Genomic DNA, 19,194 nt, shown 5'->3' with positions numbered 1-19,194 from the left:
GGCAACTCCCTTTCAAAATGGTGACTTGCAATTGAACAGCCTCCCATGTGATCTAAGGTTAAACACTCATGTGCCAGCTAGCAGGAAACAACAATGGTTAATTATCAACTCAGTTAAAGCTCAGAGAGCCCATTCTTGGCATTAATATAGCTCCATGGAAAATCCCCATGTTAAAGAATTTTCAGCAATACAAAGGCATTCACTGTTTCAGTGTCAATTAAATCAATTATACTTAACAAGGGGAATATAGGTTGCACAAGGTCATGCAATGCTGGAAACAGTCCTATAACTGCCCCACCAATCTGAGTCTCCTCTTAGCCACATATCCCACCTGCCTCCCTTCTTACTTATATCCAGTCCAGAGAATGGCACTGTTATTGATCATTGTTGTGCATGTGACTGGCTCTGGCTCCACCTACTGCTGGGCCTTTCATTCTTCCAGTCCCAATGGGCAACAGCCACCACCCATAACCACAATGGCCTTTTCACAATGTTGGCTATTGCCTTTGTTCCTTCCTGCAGAGGAAACATATCTGTCAGGATTTCCTAGGCAAGAATATTTGTTGTCTCTACAACACCAAATGTTATGGAGAGTGTTTTCTCAAAGGCTGTCTGCAGAAAAATATCCTTCTATTTTCCTCACTTCACATTCCACCCTTGCACATAATATTCCTGATTGTCATTAAAATAAGTTATTCTTAGCGCCTGTCTTTTTGTTTCCTGCCAAGGTAAATCTATCATTCATTTATATGGGGATTTTATTTGCATGTAGACTGTAAATTTCAGCCCTTAACTGTGAAAGATTTGCGCTTTCTTGTGGCCGAGTATTTCATTCAGTTGTATTGATTTTTCAGCGCTATCCTCCCCTCTCTGTGTGCGTTAGCAACCAAAATCTACAATCCCGAAGAACCACATTAAAGGTGTCATAGAAGATATAGGGTTGCACTTAGTTATTTTTCCTGAAGATTGTAATAAAGCTGAATAAATCTTGTTCCTGGTGCTGCTCAAAAAATTTCTAAGCATAAAAAAGTGAAACACAATACCATGCTTTGTAATTTTGTATAAAAAACTTATTATAGTGTTCTTTTTTGTATTTCCATTTTTAAATTGATACATATGCACAAACACATAGCGATGCATATACACTCGCACACAAATAGAAGTGAATTCTCTCTCTCAAAGCATTTTGGTTGTTGACTGAATGATATTATATATTAAGGTATGAAAATTTGGGAAATAATTATAAGTGCTTCTGATGAAAAGGACTAATACGTACAGGGTCTTCCACAAAATTGGGACATAGTCCAGCTAATTTAAGTCCCATTAATTTCAATTGAGCATATTGAAGATAATGTTTAATAGCACTGAAAAGTGGTTAACTTTGGTTGGAACACTTTTCCAGGAAGACAGCATTCAGGATCCAGTTGTACCGATCCAGTGAAATGAGGTAGCCCTCCACAGCTGCGCAGCCGTGGATGTTGGCCGACAGAGCAGATGTTCAGTGCTAAATGCTCCTCTTCCATTTAATGGTAATAAGTGCTGTCAGCCCAGACCTCACTGATTACCTCTTTGGTGTGGGCACAATGCAGAATGTATCTGTGAACAGATAATTAGCTTATGCAATTTGCTGCCACAAGATGTGGTGATGTGGCTTTGAAATGGGATTGGGGGAAATTCCCAACATTTAGCACCAAACAGTAGCTATGGCCCCTGAATACCAGGAGTTGGCAACATACAGCGGAGGAAATTCTGTCTTCTTCATGCCTTGTGGATTGTGGGCTTTCTCAGAGCATCTGGTTGGCCAGTGTTCTAATCAGGATGCTGAATTCCATGTAACCTATTGGAATTCGCTCCCACAGGAGGCGGTGAGGACCACCAACTTGGATTGCTTTAAAAGAGGATTATAAACATTCATGGAGTGGCTGCTAGCCATAATGGCCGTGTATCTGCCTCCACAGTTGGAGGCAGTAGGCTTCTGAATGGCAGTTGCTGGAAAATGCAGATGAGGAAAGTGTGCTTGAGCTTGGGTCCTGCTTGTGGTCTTTGTGTAGGCATCTGTTTGGCCACTGTGATAACAGGGTGTTGGACTAGATGGACCTTTGGCTTGATCCAGCAAGGTTTTTCTTATGTTCCTGTGACCTTGGTTGGACACAGAGATCTGAATGAGCATCATTTCCTAACAGATGAGTGTTAGTATTAAGAGCTGGACAGCAGCGCAGAGTTACTCTAGTTGCTTGTCCTGGATAATCTCCCCCCTTCACTGCCACCTATAGCACAATAGGAGTACCTTGGGAGATCACTGTATGAATCCATTTTTGGGGGAAATGGCCAGTACATATAGCGGAACAGATAGCAATCCTTTTGCTGCCTAAGTGGATAAACTTTAATGGTATAATGGAGAAAGGTGATAACATAAGTTTCACGTTCTACTAGATGAAGCATGTGGGAGGCATACAGAAAATTCAACAGCTTTGGGCCCAAGAAGAAGAAGAATGCATTTGGTGTCCTCATTGGTATAACAATGTCAAAAAAAAACCCTGAATAGTTGGATGGATGAGACTTCAGGTTCACTTGCTGTCTTTAATATTCATAGTTACTAAAGAAACCACTGTTCACTGTAATACCTTGGGGTAATTCATGTTTTTTTTGTATAGCAGTGACACCCTTCAGATACTGTTGTCCCTCAACTCCCATCTTCCTTGGCCATGTTGATTGGGCCACTGCACACAAACACTGTTGTATGATAAGATTTTTCAACAAAGGTTTACAGGATAAATAAAAGATTCTCCTAAGATAGAGAAACCAAGTTCTTAGCACCATAAAATGGTATAAATTGCAGATTTATATAGAGATCAGTTAATAGGCTCCATCAGCAGATATACCTCAGAGATGGAACAGAGCCACTGAACATTCCTGATGCAATTTTAAGCATTTCTCTGCTTGACCTTATTCCAACCTAATGTTTTTGTCTGGATCCATGTCTATTTAAGCATGGACATTTTGGCTTTGTTGGGTATTATTTTAAAAAGAAAACGACAAAAGAGAGACTTGATGTTGATCATGTTCTGGTTCATATACACTGTCATTGGCTTTTATATCTCTGCATTAGCACGTAGAAGGAACAAAGGTGAAATCTCCAAGCTTTATTTAGACTACACATACTTCCAGGAAGCACTTACTGGCATGCCTCTAATGCAAAGAAAATTATATAGATACTTCTGTGGGCAGACTTATTTGCGAGATCTCTTTAAAGGTGCTTTCTAATAGTCCCAAAATCAATCTGGCAGGAGTAGGTTTATTTTTATTGATAAATATTTAAAATGCAAGCAGTTGGCTACCATTTACATACATTTACTTGTAGTGGAGTGTTGGGCAGGCCTACTCGTGAATGCCATAACCATACCTCAGAGGATGACTTAGCACATGTGCAGTCTCCTAGTCTAATATTTTGCCATCTTCTTAAAATGAAGTAGTTTCCCATTGGAACTCTGGTTGATATTCACAATGAAAAACAGAGTGGGTTGATTTGAGATTCTTCTACAAGGGAAAAGCCAGATTGTTTCAAAGATTTGTTGAGGTTCATGTACCTCTGGACCATGTCTGGATTTAGCTTCCAGCATTCCAGGCTGATTTATGAGTCCATACCAAAATTAGAGATAGCCCTGAACTAGAAATTACAGCACTGCAGCTGAACTTGTTAATGGTTTAGCTGAATTTTTAGTGTAGCTGACTAGAACATGGACCAGCTGCAAAATGTAGATCTGCATATGAATTCCTAGGTCTTCTGAGATCATTTTTTACAGGGAATCTCTCACTTTTTACAGGGAAATGGTATCATGTGGTGACATGTCTCTGCTGCTATTCCATGATTACTCACATTTAAAAAGACACTCTCAGATGGTAAAATCAAGAAATGTATATATCTGTTCTTCGGTTAGTTCTATAGAAAACTTGATGGTAGAATGCTTATGGGGTGAAAAGCTGACCACCCCAGAACCTTCTGACCTTTGTTCCTGACTATGTACCTCTCTGCTTTTCTATGTCTTCCCCTTTGAACTAAAATATAACTCTTCTTGCTAATCTATTTGGATGGTGGTCAAACTAATGCTAGTGAGATTTCTAAGCAACCATTTCCCTGATTCCAGTTTCTGCAAATGGACCATTGTTAATTAAGACTTCAAATGAACTCTGAACTCACTTTCTGACCCACCTGCCTCTGCCTGCACAAAAACTCTCTTTCCCAATTCCTCTTGCTCTTCACCAGATGGACAGAGTAGACCCATGCAAAACCCCACTCTCCGAGTCCATCCCATCCTCGCTCCCACAAAAACTCTCTCTCCCACATTGTACAAGGCCCCTTCAAACTCCTCCTCTCACTCACCTCAACCCACCCCCTGCTTGCACAAAATCTCTCTCTCTCTCAAACTCCTCCTTTTGGCCCCACCCGACCCCCTACCTGTGTCCCACGATAACTCTCGCTTTCACTCTTAGTTCTCCTCCTAATGAACCCACTCTCTGCCAGCAGAAATTCCCACTCATGCTCTTGGTCTCCTCTTCCCACTGGACCAACCTTCTGCCCACACAGTTTTGAGGAGGAGGAGGATGAGCTCAAATGCATGAAAAAAGTTGTCCTGTTTGAGGTCTGAACAGGACAGGGGACATTTTTCTCCATAAGTAGATCAATCACGTTTTTCTGAGGACAGGTGGCACGTTACTTCCTAGAGCCCCAAGAAAGTCTTCCCTCTGCACCAGTCTCAAGCTGTCCTAGGTACTGAGCACACTTAGATAGTTTATAGTGAACAGCAGGTTATGACAATAAGTTGACTGGCAGGATACCATGCCACCTTTTAAAGGTCCTGGAGTGTTTCTTCTTTTTTGAGACCTGCATACTTCTCACCTCCAGCAGGTGTGTTCTTGGCTCCTGTCAGTCTCATCTTTTGCATTCCAGCTGTGTCACTGTCCTTCCTGTGTTGTCTCTCTGAACAATCAGCTCTGTTCTGGGCAATAAACTATGTAGAATGTTTTTCCCACTGACAATTGCTTTGAGGCACTCCAGGGAGCCTCCTTTAGGCTTCTCTTCTGGGATTCTAGATGTGAGCTTGCTTCAATCTTCCATTTGAAATTAAATGTGGATGTGGATCATGTGTGTGTGTCAGTCACTTATTATTCAGTGTGAATGTGCAATACAGTTGAAGTGTATTCTTAAATAATCCCAGCAAATGAATGAATCAATATACTTTGCAGTTAAATAAGAGCAAAGCATTACAGTGCTTTATATATCTGTAAAATTGAAATGCTTGGCCTCCACTTAGGAGCCCAATTAATACCACTAATTTGCTATATTGAAAATGCATTTGTAGTGCTCATTATTACTGAACCGTCCTAAGCTGTCTTGGCTAACTGTAGACCAGTTAACACTAAAGTATATCTGAATTGAACTGTTGGCTATTAGTGCACCCTGATTCAAGGGACTGCAGTTTATTTGACTGTATCTGAGAGAATAAAAACAAAAACTGGTATATTCTTGAAGAGGACAATAGAATTGTCTCTTCAGAGGGCCTAATCAGGTACATGCCTAGCTATATCATTATTATTGACTTGGTATTCTTGCTTTTTTATATTAGAATACTAAAGTGTAGAGGTGAATAAATGGTTTAGGGACAGAGGATGCAAGTATTTCAAAGTGAGAGGGGTCCTCTGTGAGTGGAGTTGGTGATCTGTGGAAGGCCTTCAGCCATGGAGGATATCTGCATGTAGACAACATTTGCCAGGGGCAATAAAGTGTGACTGTGGGATTTCTTCCAGCTCCAAAGTTGACTGAAGAAATAAGACAGAAAAGAAAAGTAGCATTGTAGGCTCCTAAAAATATAGAACCAAGGCTAGGAAGGAATCCCTGCATGGTAGGCTAAATGGCAGGCTAATCAAGAAAGCAACCACCCTGACTTGTTTGAATATTCCACATGTATGGTTTGATTTTAAAGAGCAGGGGTTTTTTTTGGATGGGGTGTCTCACACATATTTGACCTCAAGCAACACCACTGTCATCATCAGATAAAGGATGGTTTTCCTGACAGTTTCCATCTTGCACTGGAACAAGCAGGAAGGCAATAGAACAGGAGTCACAAGATCCATATCCACAAGATATGCCTGCCATAGTTCATAGTTGGGGGCTACTTTGGTCCTCTGCCTCCCTATGACACAATTGAGGAAAATGTTGAACGGGTTAAGGGTGGCTCCAACTTTCTTTTTCAAGCCTCTCTAAATATGCCCTTTCAATGATGAACAAGCACATCTAACACCCTCTGCTCCAAGATCTAGATTTTGAGTAGAAACCAGGAATGAATAAGATGGATCTGAGATCAGGAATGAGTAATATAAATGCTGATAGTTGCTGGCAAAGACTTATTTGGAAGCACTGCATGTAAGGTTATTTCAGTAACATCTGTGTTCAGCATTAGACTGTGTTTAACATTCAACATCAAAATGTCATCATTTAAAGAGTAGAACGGTGTAGTCATGGGTAAAAAAAGAAAACACACCCCAAAAACCCAATCGAAGAGCACATATGGATTTCCCTTTACCAATTACGTGAACCTTCTGCATTTCCTCTTAGTCTACAAATAGATTTCTGGACTGGAACCATCAGCATGTTTGCATGTTTTGTTGATAAAGCAAAGCAGATGTAGGACTCAGCTTTCAATAAAATACAATCTCATTTACAAAGCACCTAGTGCAAATATTGTCAGGCAGATCTATTTTCTCCATTGGTCTATAAAGTGTAGCTTGCCAGTAGGACAAAACTAAATGAAAACAAACAGTTAAAAAAAAAAGAAAAAGGAAAGGAACCAACACAGGTCTTAAGAGCATATTCTGTGCTGCAGTATGGAACATGCAAGCGTAAATCCAAAATTGGATTCCAGCATAGACGAGTTTAGACTAGCTGTGAGTTTATTAAATGATTAGGTGCTGGGACATAACAGAGACCAATGATGGATACTTGGTTTATTTAAATGGCAGCGGATTAGCACTTAAACTCCATTCCATATGTATATTTAAACAATATTCAGTGATCCATAAAAATCTGCTTTTATAAACCCCATAATTTACAAGGGATTAAAGGAGCAGTGTTTTGACAATACAGCTGATTTACGTGCAACATATCATTAATCCAAGTCGATTAGTTACCAAGTTTCCAATGGCTGTGATATTGTTTGAGTAAATGTGTATATTGGTGTTCAGGGGTGTTTTTCTGCCTTGGTTGATTGTTTGTGTAACCTAACCCTCCTATTTCATGGCGAAGTTAGAAATTTATGACTCCTCACTTTAATTACTGATCTATGTGTGCTGCCTTCAGAAATCCGCTTTCTGAGATGCTAGCTCCTTTCATCTCACTTTGCCTGTGGGGTGTATGCATACAAACACAGAACCCCAATTGAACACGGAAACCCTCTGAAAGGCAGAGGAATGGCTGCCTCGTGAATGGATAAACTGAATGTTCTCTAGGCTAAGAATCAATTAATCAAGTTGACATAAATCGTACAGATTCTCAGATGAACCCCTACTGGAGTTGCACCTGCCTGCACAGCAAATGGAAAGAAATTGGGGCCAACTAGCATGGGTTTTGTGGTCTACACAAATGCAATGGACCTGGTGTTATCCCATTCGTTTTTGTATCTTTTCCAATGCACAGAAATCAGCAAGAAAAGTCCCGATGATTTCAATGGTTCTGCTCTAAGCTTGACTCAGTTTGGATCCAACCCACAGAGTTTCCATTTAGCTGTTATGGTTAATAGCCAAGGTATGTCTACAGTGTCAACTTCAACTCAGAAGTAAATCCCTTTGAGATGTACCCAATGGCAAATGCATACAAGACTTACTATTCATGAATTTGTCAAATTCTGAGACAGGGATCTACACAGATCATCAATGGAATTCAACTCCACAGTGATGGACACCAACTTGCTTGGCTTTCAAAGAGGAATAGATAAAATCATGGGGGATAAGGCTATCAATGGCTACTAGCCACGGTTGCCATATTCTGGGAATTGCAGGTGGAGAGAGTGCTGTTGTGCTCACGTCTTACTTACAGGTTTCCCAAAGACATCTGGCTGGCCACTGTGACAACAGGATATTTGACCAGATGATTTGTTGGCCAGCTCCAGCAGGCTTTTCTCATTTTTTGCTGGGCTGCATATTAGTTTAATCTGCGGTTATTGTTCCTTGAAAGTGAAACCTCTGTTTCTTAACTGTGTTTTTAAGTTTGGGTAGATCCACACTATACATTTAAAGCACATTCAATGAACATGACTTTAGTTTTACCATAACAAACTTTACTCAAGGGTGCTGGGAATGGTAGCTCTGTGAAGACGAAACTTCAGTTCTCGGGATTCTTTGGGGGAACTGATGTGCTTTAAATGTGAATATGATTGAATATGATTTAAAAGTATAGTGGTGTCATCTGCCCTAAGCTATCCAAAGATACAATTGGTTTATAGAATGGCCTAGAAATAAATTCAGTCAGTCAGTTGATCAATCAATCAATCAATCAATCAATCACTCAATCAATCAATCTTCTGTAAATATTGAATTGCTACATTAAGTACCATTCTTCAGCAGCTGTATATAGAATATTCTTTGCAAATTAACCTACTATAAAAAGATAGTCATTACTCACGACAAGTTTATATTCTTGTGATTCCCAACCCCCTCTCTAAATTATCTTAATACTCTGGAAATCTCTTTAGCAACTCTTCAGCTTTATAACAGGAGAATTGGGTTCAAAAATATCAAAAAGCATGTTCCTACTAATTAATCCCACTTTAAAAAAGAGGACTAACTGTGTCACACATTGTTTCAGTGCAGAATTATTAGGCTCTGTCTCCAAATGGATGACCCAATTTGAGGCAACATTTGACATTCAGTTAGTTTCAATCATTTACCTTATACATAAAATACATTATATTTTACAGAGTTTAGATAAATTTTATGGTCCCTGAATTGTACTGCTTTGCAAAATTACCAATATCATCTAGGAAAGCTGATACGGCAGGGATCCAATCTTAAAGTATCTATTTTCCTAGGGTGTCTACTTAAAAGCACTATGCTTTTCTAACATTTCCTATAGAGCTTTCTATGCCTTTCAGTATCCAGCTGACACTCTTTTTTCATATACGGTGGTTAGTATAGGAGGATTTCCAAACGATCAAATCAACTCATCTAACAAATTGCAGTTACTTACATGATGAGTCTATTTGGGTGGCTGGGGTGCGGGTTGTGGAAATCTATATAAAGACAGTGTTCATCCCTCGGCCAATTAGGAAGTGTAATGGCCTATATTTTTGCTAGACGAATGAACATTTGAGGGACCTGACTTATAATTCTCTGTGTAAAATTGTTGGCACCAGCTTGTGCTTGGGGAACCCAACAGCAGTCTGGGTACATACGTAGGTAGGACCAAAAGGAAATGGCATATCCTAGTGGATACTCCCAGACCAGTGCTGGATTAAACCATGCAGAGGCCTCTAGGGCCTAGGCAGTTGAAATACCAGGGTCCTCCTTGTGCATGCGCATTAGTGGGATAACACTGAACTAAGAAAGCTTGATTGTAATTTTCTTTCAAGATCAAATCCGTATTATTTTTATCTGTTGCCACAGGGCCTCTAAAGGGCATGGGGCCCATAGACCAGTGGCTACGCTGCCTATTTGGTAATCCAGCACTGCCCTAGAATAATACAAAGGTAGATGCCCCACTAAGAGAGTCTGGAGATGCAGAGTAGCTGATGTTCCTTGGCTGAAGCAACATCCAACTACAGAACTAAAAACTACAGTGCAATGCTGTGACCAAGGGCACTTGTGTTGCTTCCGCACAATAGGGAGTAGGTCACTAGAGTTGCAAGTGACTAGAGTGGCAAGCCACAGCAGTCCTGCAGTGGAAGGCTGATGGGGCACTGTCCCATCAACTCAATCTTGATTCCTCCAAGTCCACCTGCCATTAGTTCTGTTTTAGTGCTGGGGGAAAGCAGTGGGGCAAAGGCAAAACCACTTGGCCCCATGCCTACAAAGCATGGAGAAAGTTCAACACCGGTCAGACCCATGCTTTATAGGCATGGCATGTTAAGTATAATCATTTAATTGACACTGAAATGGAGAGTTTCATCATTGTAGAATGGAGCAAGGAGAAGGATGGGGTCAAAATTAGAATTAATTAGCCCGACTGTCATGGGCTCTGGCGCCACCTAGTGTTGGCCTCCCTGCCTTCTGTCCTACCAGTGCCAGTGGGCACCACTCACCACTACTCCCAAGCACAGTTGATCTGTTGGGGGAGCAGGTTTGTTGTCCAGTCAATTGTAATGGCAGAACCTGAATTTGCTGGTATGTGATTGAACTCCACCCCAGAACAGCAACAGTCTGGAAGTTCCATAATTCCAGTTACAGATAGGTAGCCGTGTTGGTCTGCCATAGTCAAAACAAAAAAAAATTTTTCTTCCAGTAGCACCTTAAAGACCAACTAAGTTAGTTCTTGGTATGAGCTTTCGTGTGCATGCACACTTCTTCAGATACACTGAAACAGAAGTTGCCAGATCCTTCTATATAGTGAGAAGGTGGGGAGGGGTATTACTCAGAAGGGTGGTGGGAATGGGTGATTGGCAGATAGCTGTGATGAGCCTGTTGACGACTCTTAACGACTGCAATAGGTCTTACAGGAAAAAGCAAGGGGTGAGAAGGTGAAAAATGGCTTTGTCATGTATAATGAGATAAGAATCCAATGTCTTTGTTCAGACCAGGTCCATAAGTTCCATAAGAGAGAGCTGGGGACTGAGACCTGCCTCCCCACTGCTCTGCAGGAGGAGGGGAAGAAGAAGGTGGGGAGAAGGGATAGGAATAACATAGGAGCTGGTTCTGCAACACCAACCATGTGTGGAAGAACACCCATGATTCCCAGGTAAGGGGATTTGAGGTTCCTGGGTTAGGAGGCGGTGGCAATTGCAAGCAACATTTTTCCTGAGTGCTCTTCAGTTTTGCTCTTAATTTTGGGGCTAAATCTAAATTCTGCCTAGGCGGGAGCTCTTCCTTCTCTAATTCAAATGCACAAAGCTGAGTCAAAAATAAATGAACACAGCTGTGTCTAGCTGTTGGGCAGTTGGCAAAAAACTTCAGCACAAAACATAATTTTGGGAATTTGATTACAAATTGAAAAGTGGGCTAAATATATCTTAAATAAATAAATGTGGTAAATCATCAACAACAAAAAACCAGCAAAGCACACAGCAACTTACAGTAGGCTTTTCAATGCCAAACAGAAGAAAAGAGATTGGCTTGTATATGAAATAGTTGGGACCACATTTGTGTGGAAAGTTATGTAGAAACTTTCCACATCATTTTCCGCCCTAGGGCACAGGGAATAGGATGCATCCACTTATTTGTGCAGGCTAAAAATAAGTTATAGTTGTACCAAGTAGCTGTGGTTTTAGTGCATAAAAGCCTATAATAAAAAAATGTCAGGAAATCATAGAAAATATTTCCCGGTTCCAGCATCTCAACATACAGCAGGCATTAGCCCCTTTTCACACATTCACTGAACACATGCAGGGGGGAAATGTAATAATATCATTTGTTTTCCCAGGTCCGGTGATCCCACCATGCATTCAGCAGAAGATATAAGAGAATCATGTGCATGTAATCCTAAATCCGATGCAATCAGGGTTTCTGACTGTATTTAAGATCTATGTTATAGTGTTATCTATGATAACAGAAGGCAGTGGATGGGGTCGCATCCATATGCTCAATTAACCAAGTCTTATAAAGGGCTGTTGTTATGCAAGTTTTCTATGGAAAAATAAAGGACATGTTTTCTCTCTTAAGGATTAACCCTTGACCTTATGGTATGCTATACTCTTCACATAAAAAGGTAAAGGTAAAGGACCCCTGACAGTTAAGTCCAGTCGCGAATGACTCTGGGGTTGTGCGCTCATCTCGCTTTCAGGCCGAGGGAGCCAACATTTGTCCGCAGACAGTTTTTCCGGGTCATGTGGCCAGCATGACTAAGCCGCTTCTGGTGAAACCAGAGCAGTGCATGCAAACGCCGTTTACCTTCCCACCGGAGTGGTACCTATTTATCTACTTGCACTTTGACGTGCTTTTGAACTGCTAGGTTGGCAGGAGCTGGGACCGAGCAATGGGAGCTCACCCTGTTGCAGGGATTCGAACCGCCAACCTTCCAATCAGCAAGCCCTAGGCTCAGTGGTTTAGACCACAGCGCCACCCACATCCCCACTCTTTACATAGTAAGTGACTAATAAATTATTTGTGGAGAATGGAAAATGGCACCTACCACCTTTGGAGGGATGTGTGTGACATCTTGTGTATATCGAATGCAATGTGCTCTACGTGGGGCTACTTTTGAAGGTGACTCCAAAACGACAACTAATCCAGAATGCAGCAGCCAGGCTGGTGACTGGGAGTGGCTGCCGGGACCATGTAACACTGGTCCTGAAAAACCTACATTGGCTCCCAGTATGTTTCCAAGAACAATTCAGTGTTGGTTTGACCTTTAAAGTCCTAAACTGCCTCAGCCCAGTATGCCTGAAGAAGTGCCTCCACCCCAATTATTCAGCCCGGACACTGAGGTCCGCCTCCGAGGGTCTTCTGGCAATTCCCTCACTGTGAGAAGTGAAGGTACAGGGAGTCTTGAAATTTTCTTTTAGGAGATATGGGAGTTTAACAAACAAGAAAAGTGTTGATTTTTGTTTCAGATCAATGTGGCAGCCTTTGTTAGCTTCTAGACTATTGGGTGTTAGATTTACTTTTAGGCTTTGGGGTGCATTTTCTCTCTCTCTCTCTCACACACACATAAACCCTGTACACTTCTGTGCAAGACAATATTTATTTCACCTCTCAACAGTTTCAGATGAAGGTGATGAGCTCCTGATCTTTTCCCACTCTGCTGCCTCTGATATTGTTTCCTCATGGATGAGCTATCTTCTCTAACTATTTTTGATGTGATACTAGAGGTCAGAGAGTGTAGCACCAAATTTCAGTGTCCTTCAGAGGTTCTTACAAATGTCTTTCTGGGGTTTTAAAATTATTGTTTGGGGCTTCAGTGGGAATTGGTCTATTCTGAAGTGGGGGGGGAATTGTGCATGATACTGTATTTTAAAATTGAAGTTAGTTGCGCATCTTATACCTAAGAATGATCAGGTGGGAAGAACCTGCACAACTGCTTTTCCCCCACACAGCTATGGCAACCTATGAAGGGCATCTCCCTCTTTTTACTAAAACAAACTTTGCCAAACTTATTTCTAGGTTTGTAATTGTATGCACACCTGGTCTGCTTGAGGGCAGGCCCTACTGAAATCAGTGGAACTATCTCCTAAGTAAACAACTTTAGGATTAAACCTCCTCTGCCAGTTAGGGTAAGCAAGATAAATTTATTTCTGTGTTTGCATTCTAAGACACTTAATGTTTCAACATTTCTGAGCCGTTTACAAAAATACAACATATGAGCAATCGTGTCATAAAAACAGGGACACAACATAAAAACCAGTAAAAGAGTATTATTAAAAACAGATTAAAAACAAGAATTCAGTCACATAGCAGGGTCCAGATTCACAGGTCAGAGAAAACATGGGCAAAAATACATGTCTTTGCAAGCTGTTTGAAGCGATGGATGGAGGGTGCTTCATGTATGGCTCAGGGGAGAGCATTCCACCATGCTGTAGGGCCCCTGGGTCATTCTGTAGAGTGCAGCGCAAAAGTTTTCCCCAAAAATGACCTTAGAAGCCTATGCAAGGACAAGTGGTCTTTGTGGTAAACTGGTCCTGAGTTGCTCAGAAACAAGACCTTGCACATGGCATACACACTAACATTTTGGGAGAGGAAATCAAGACTCACCCACTTGCCCCCTCCCTGGCCCACCTCTATGGACCCCTCCTCTTTTTGCAGCCTTGGGAAAAGCACTCTGGCCTGCGAGGCCTCTATACCTCATCCATCACCACACTTCCAGAGGCTTCCAGAAGTGCTGCGATGGGAGGAGGAGGAAGAATAGCAATGCACAGGGTCTAGGTAAGTTTCCTTTCCATTCATTTTTTGGTCCCATGCTCTGGTGTGAGACAACCGATTCATACCACAGTGTGGGACAGAAAACACCCTCCCCCTATTTTGGTCCTGCGCTCTGGCATGGCCAGAGCACGGGAGCCAAAGCAGGACATTCAGGATTGGGATGAGAGGCTGGTGAGGCTTCTGTCAATCTGGGATGTCCCACTTAAAAGAGGACAATTAGAAGGTAGATGATGGGCAGCCAGTGCAGTTCCTCATCCCTGTTTTAATGCTGCAGATTCAGGAATGATTTGATGGGGTTACCTGGATGAGTGTGGAATAAGGTGGGCAGGGGTATGCATAAAAGGTCTGAAAATGGATTCTACATGCATTCATCTGATGGCTCATAGTTTCCTGCCCATGACTGGGAGCTCTCACCTCATCTGGCTTCCTGATTAAGAGGAGGATTGTAAGTGTGCTCACTTGGATGCATTAAGGATCCCATTTCTGACTAGCCTTCTCAGGGCAGGAAGGTCTGAAGTGAGCTGGGATGTATATGGGGTATATGGGGAGGGGGACATGTTCTCACTCTTCCACTCCCCCATATGAATGACCTGAATACCTACTGTACTACCATCATGAGGGTAATATGTAATGGATATGACCTCTTTTTATGGTGTTTTGTTATATTGCACAACTGCATTTTATTAGCTACTTCGAATGGCAGAAAAGTCCTTTCGATTTCTTTCCGTTATGTTTCTAGTAGTTTCATTTGGGCTTCCAGGGGGCCAAGGCCTCTGAGGTTAAAAGCAAGATTTCCTGAATACCCTTCAGTAGCATTTTCATCGATTTTGTGGCTATCAATCTAACCAAAAACTGCCTTCTCCTGGCAATTTTGTAGTTCAGAAGTGGATAAACTCAACTTAAAAAAACCCTGAGAACATTCCATGCCAAGCTAATGTTAATCCAAGTTAATCCAACAGGATCATATTATGTAGTCTGCCTAAGGAACACATCCATACTAAAGCAAGTCTCTATGAATCCTTTAGCATTAGTCTGCATTATAAGATATAATAGAGAAAGTTTAAACTAATGACTCACATGCTCTATGGAATGTACATATACAACTACAAATTCTCTAAATCAGCTTTGGCCGTTTTATACTACCAGTGTTGAAGCAGGAATGAAAAGCTGCATTTAGCCACACGAGGATATCCTATTAGAGTCCTGTGCAACTAGAGTACTGAGTAAATGTCATACCCCACATTACACACATTAAAGCAAGATGGATTACAGGATTTATTTCAACAATTATATAATCATATATTGGGATTTCACCTTCAAGACTTTAAGCCTGCAAATTCACGGGTGTTTTAAGAAGTATAGCTAAACATATAGATATTGCAGATTCTCTGCTGAGATGTTCATTGCTTTGTTATACCGTAAGCTCCTGAAATAGGCTTGAATGCAAAACCCACACAACGGGGACAGGTCCAAAGGTGTGTGTTTCTTTAATACTTACTTTCCCATGTCTCCTGGAGTGTCAAAGGAAAGAAACCTTCTTTAAAATCACTGGATATGCCCAAGTTTTAAAAATCTTGTTCTGTTTGTTTATCGCTTTTGTGTACAGTAAGTGCTCCTTATACAATTATAAGCTGTTGTTTTATAAGGAGTTTGAGAGGCATACCTAGAGATGTAAATTTTCCAGAAATTTTGAAGCCATGAAAATAAAACATCCCCCCCCCCCGTTTTATTCGGGAATAAATGGAAATTTTGGAAAAATTGAAAAGAAGTTCAGTGTGGAGTAGTTTTACAAATTGCGTGTATATAAAAGTATTATGCTTGCAATATAACAGGTAATCACCCCCCTTTCCCTCGAAAGCAATAAAAAAGCAAGAAACCATCAACATAAATAATAATCAGATTTGCCCCTTAGCACCAACAGCAAATAAAGTTAAGGTCGACCTCAGTATTGAAGCTCCATAGAAGGTCTACCCTCTGAGTAGTGTTTTTTTTTTTAAAAAAAAAAACAGAAGGCACAACATATACATGCAGTTTATTCTATCTCATTTCTGAACTACTGCTATCATTTTCTGTTTCTTCTTCCTCTTTATCATTTTTCTCATGGACTTCTAAAAAAGGGCTTTGGGGAAAAACGGGGAAAAACCAGTCCATTCCCCCCAATTTTTCTGTCCTCCCCCCAGGCCTTCCCATCTCTAGGTTTACCTATCTTTAAAGAAAGGGTTGAATGGAGACAGGATAAAGTGAAACCATTTTAGCATTTCCAGAATGACGGTTTGGTGCCATGAAGAACACCTACATGCTGAAACATGTGGCACAATGGGTCAGTGCATCTGGCTGTTAACCGGAAGGTTGGTGGATCAAGCCCACATGGGGATGGCTGTGGGAGGATTATTGCATTGCAGGGGTCCCTTCCAACTCTACAATTCCATGATGTTTTTGCACTATGACTTTAAAAGCAAGAAAAGAGCAGCAAAGGGTTTTTTTCTCCTACATGATTTGGGGGCTACATGAAAGCTCAGATTAAAGGCTGGAGCAGGAAACCGTACAACAGGCCGAGAGAATGCTGGAAACTGGCACGCAGAATGGCCTAGATGACTAGTCTCTGCCAAAAAGGGAGCCACATCAAATAAAATACAGTTTAAGTAGTAGGGAAACGTTTCGTGACTGTTTCTCTGAAGAAGAAACAGCTTAGCCCTGTTAGGCAAAACTTCTGTAACTTTAGCCTTAGGTTTTTAAGCAGAGATTGGGTGGCCATCCGTCATGGATGTTTTGGTTGAGATTCCTGCATTGAAGGAGGCTGAACTTGATGACCCGTGGGGTCCCTTCCAACTCTACAATTGTACGATTCTTATTTTGTTGTTCAGATCCTTCACACAAGCCAGGGAGCAGGACAACGAGCACCCTACCTATGCCCTCTCTGGGGCCAGCTCCAAAATACAATTGTGAGACTCAATGTCTGCAGTGGAGAGTCTTCTGCGCATGTGAAGGATGCCTATGTGATTTAAGCCAAGATCAATATAGCAAGGATACCTGCCTAACATCAATAGGCAGGAAGTTCCAAAGCACAGTTATTGCCATACTGAAAGACTGATTTCTCAATCCCTGTGCAAGTAAATATTTTCCACCCATTCACAAGGCTGCTCTCTAAAGTCTCTTAAGAGGGCTTGGGTCTATGAATTTCACATTCAGCCTCACTGAATGTGGATATTTTGTCAGGATTAAAAGCGGACAGTGAGGAATGGTAGCAGATGATCCTGATTGCCTTAGTTTTTCAGTGGTTACTCAATTATAAGTTTCTCTCTCCCAGAAATGCTCTTTTTTTGGGGGGGGAGGGGGAGCAACAACATTACACTTTGATGCACCAAACTGCAGAGGCTGTATACTTGTAATCCACCATCAAGCTGTAAAAACTGAATTCTAGCAGGTTTTTATGTGTATTTTTTTTTAATAAAAAAAGGAAAAGAGGGAAAAGAGATTCTCACCCAGTCTCCAAGTGCTGAGTACATAATTAAAGCTGCACAAAATTACCTTTGCTGGGCTCCCAGTTGTGTTTTACTAGCAAGCCCTCAAGGACTCGCTGAACAAAGAATTTCATGTATTCCTTAGCCTTTAAATCAGACTGACAGCTATCTTTTATATTCCAGCACAATTTCTCTGCCTATTTTTCTTGTGTGAAATTCCAACTTGAAGCCAGATGAGACATCGTCTGTCTCCTTCTGTGTGTGTATTACATTATCATTTGCGAGCGTTGTGGTACTTCCCTGTATTTCAATGTGATTAATGCAAATGAAGCCATCCCAATGCTCCCTCTGCCCTCATATCTTCATCTGTACCTTTGGTCTATCCATAGCAGTGAAGAGGATGAATCTCTTGAGAAGGAAGAGTGTCCTCTGCATGACCAAGCAATAGGTGACCTGTGCATGTCAGAGAGATCAGCTCAGTCTGCGGCAACCCTGGAGCAAAACTGATGCTACTCCAAGTAGCAGCCCAGACATTCTCGCCTACGGGACTCTCAGACAGATAAGCGACAGCAATGGATCATCAGCTGAAAGGAGGTAGAGGAGACATTTGCTGGAAAGGAAACATATTGAGATTTCAGAGCGATCAGTGCACTGGCTAAGGATGTAGCCTACATCTCAAGGAACACATTTCCCCCTCCCATTATCTTTTATTGCTTTTCAAAAGATATAACATCACATTAATTCCAATTTAATACCAATTTAAAAGGGACTTCCCACCCCACCATCTTTCTATTTCATTTCCCACCCTTATTAGCTGCTCAATATTACATACATTTCCAAATTAAATTTCAAAAACTTAACATATTTCAGTATTCTGTCTCTGATTTATTTATTTTTTTCAATTATCTTCCACTTCATTTCAAGGAACAGTTTTCAAAATCTAAATTTTGAATGGAATTTTTGTAAGAGTGGCAGTGAGTTGTCATTATCCATGATGCTAGTATTTCCACACATATAACCTTCTCCTTTGACATTGCTTGGTTTCTTGCTGAACTGCAATTCTCTACCAATGGCAAATATGGCAGAAATAAAAATAACCTGCTCTTTGGCATAAAGAAACCCTGTTTGTTCTTTGTTTACACAGAGGGAGGAAGAGGCCTTGGTAAGTGATTGTGTGTTATAGTGCAGGGATGGGATTTAGTAGGGACTTCATGCTTGTCTGATCTACTTTACTTATGAACAGGACCCCAAAATCTACCAGCCAGAGCCAGCTGTGAATGACACACAGACAGCCTCTGAGCACATTCTGAGACTAGGCATTTGCTTTCAGTACCAAAACTGAGCTGAACTCACAGACTTTTCACATGAAGTTCTGCTCCCAATTTCCTCATTTCAGGAGCCTAAGTGAAGTGAGGAAAGGATTTTTGTTCACCTTGCTATTGTCAAACAGCTGGGAGCCCAAACCTTGGCTGACATACTGAACCACCCCTCAAAAAATCTACCAGCAGACCCCGTTCTGCCCTTTTGCTACAGCATTTCTCCAATGAAAATAGGGATGTCCTATTCCATACTAAAAAAATAATAAACATTATTTATACCCTGCCCGTCTGACTGGGTTGCCCCAGTCACTCTGGGCAGCTTTCTCTCTCTCTCTCTCTCTTTCTACACACACACA

The sequence above is a fragment of the Podarcis filfolensis genome (assembly GCF_964270895.1).
Source record: "Podarcis filfolensis genome assembly, chromosome: 11".
NCBI lineage: Eukaryota > Metazoa > Chordata > Lepidosauria > Squamata > Lacertidae > Podarcis > Podarcis filfolensis.
This window is presented reverse-complemented; position numbering follows the sequence as displayed.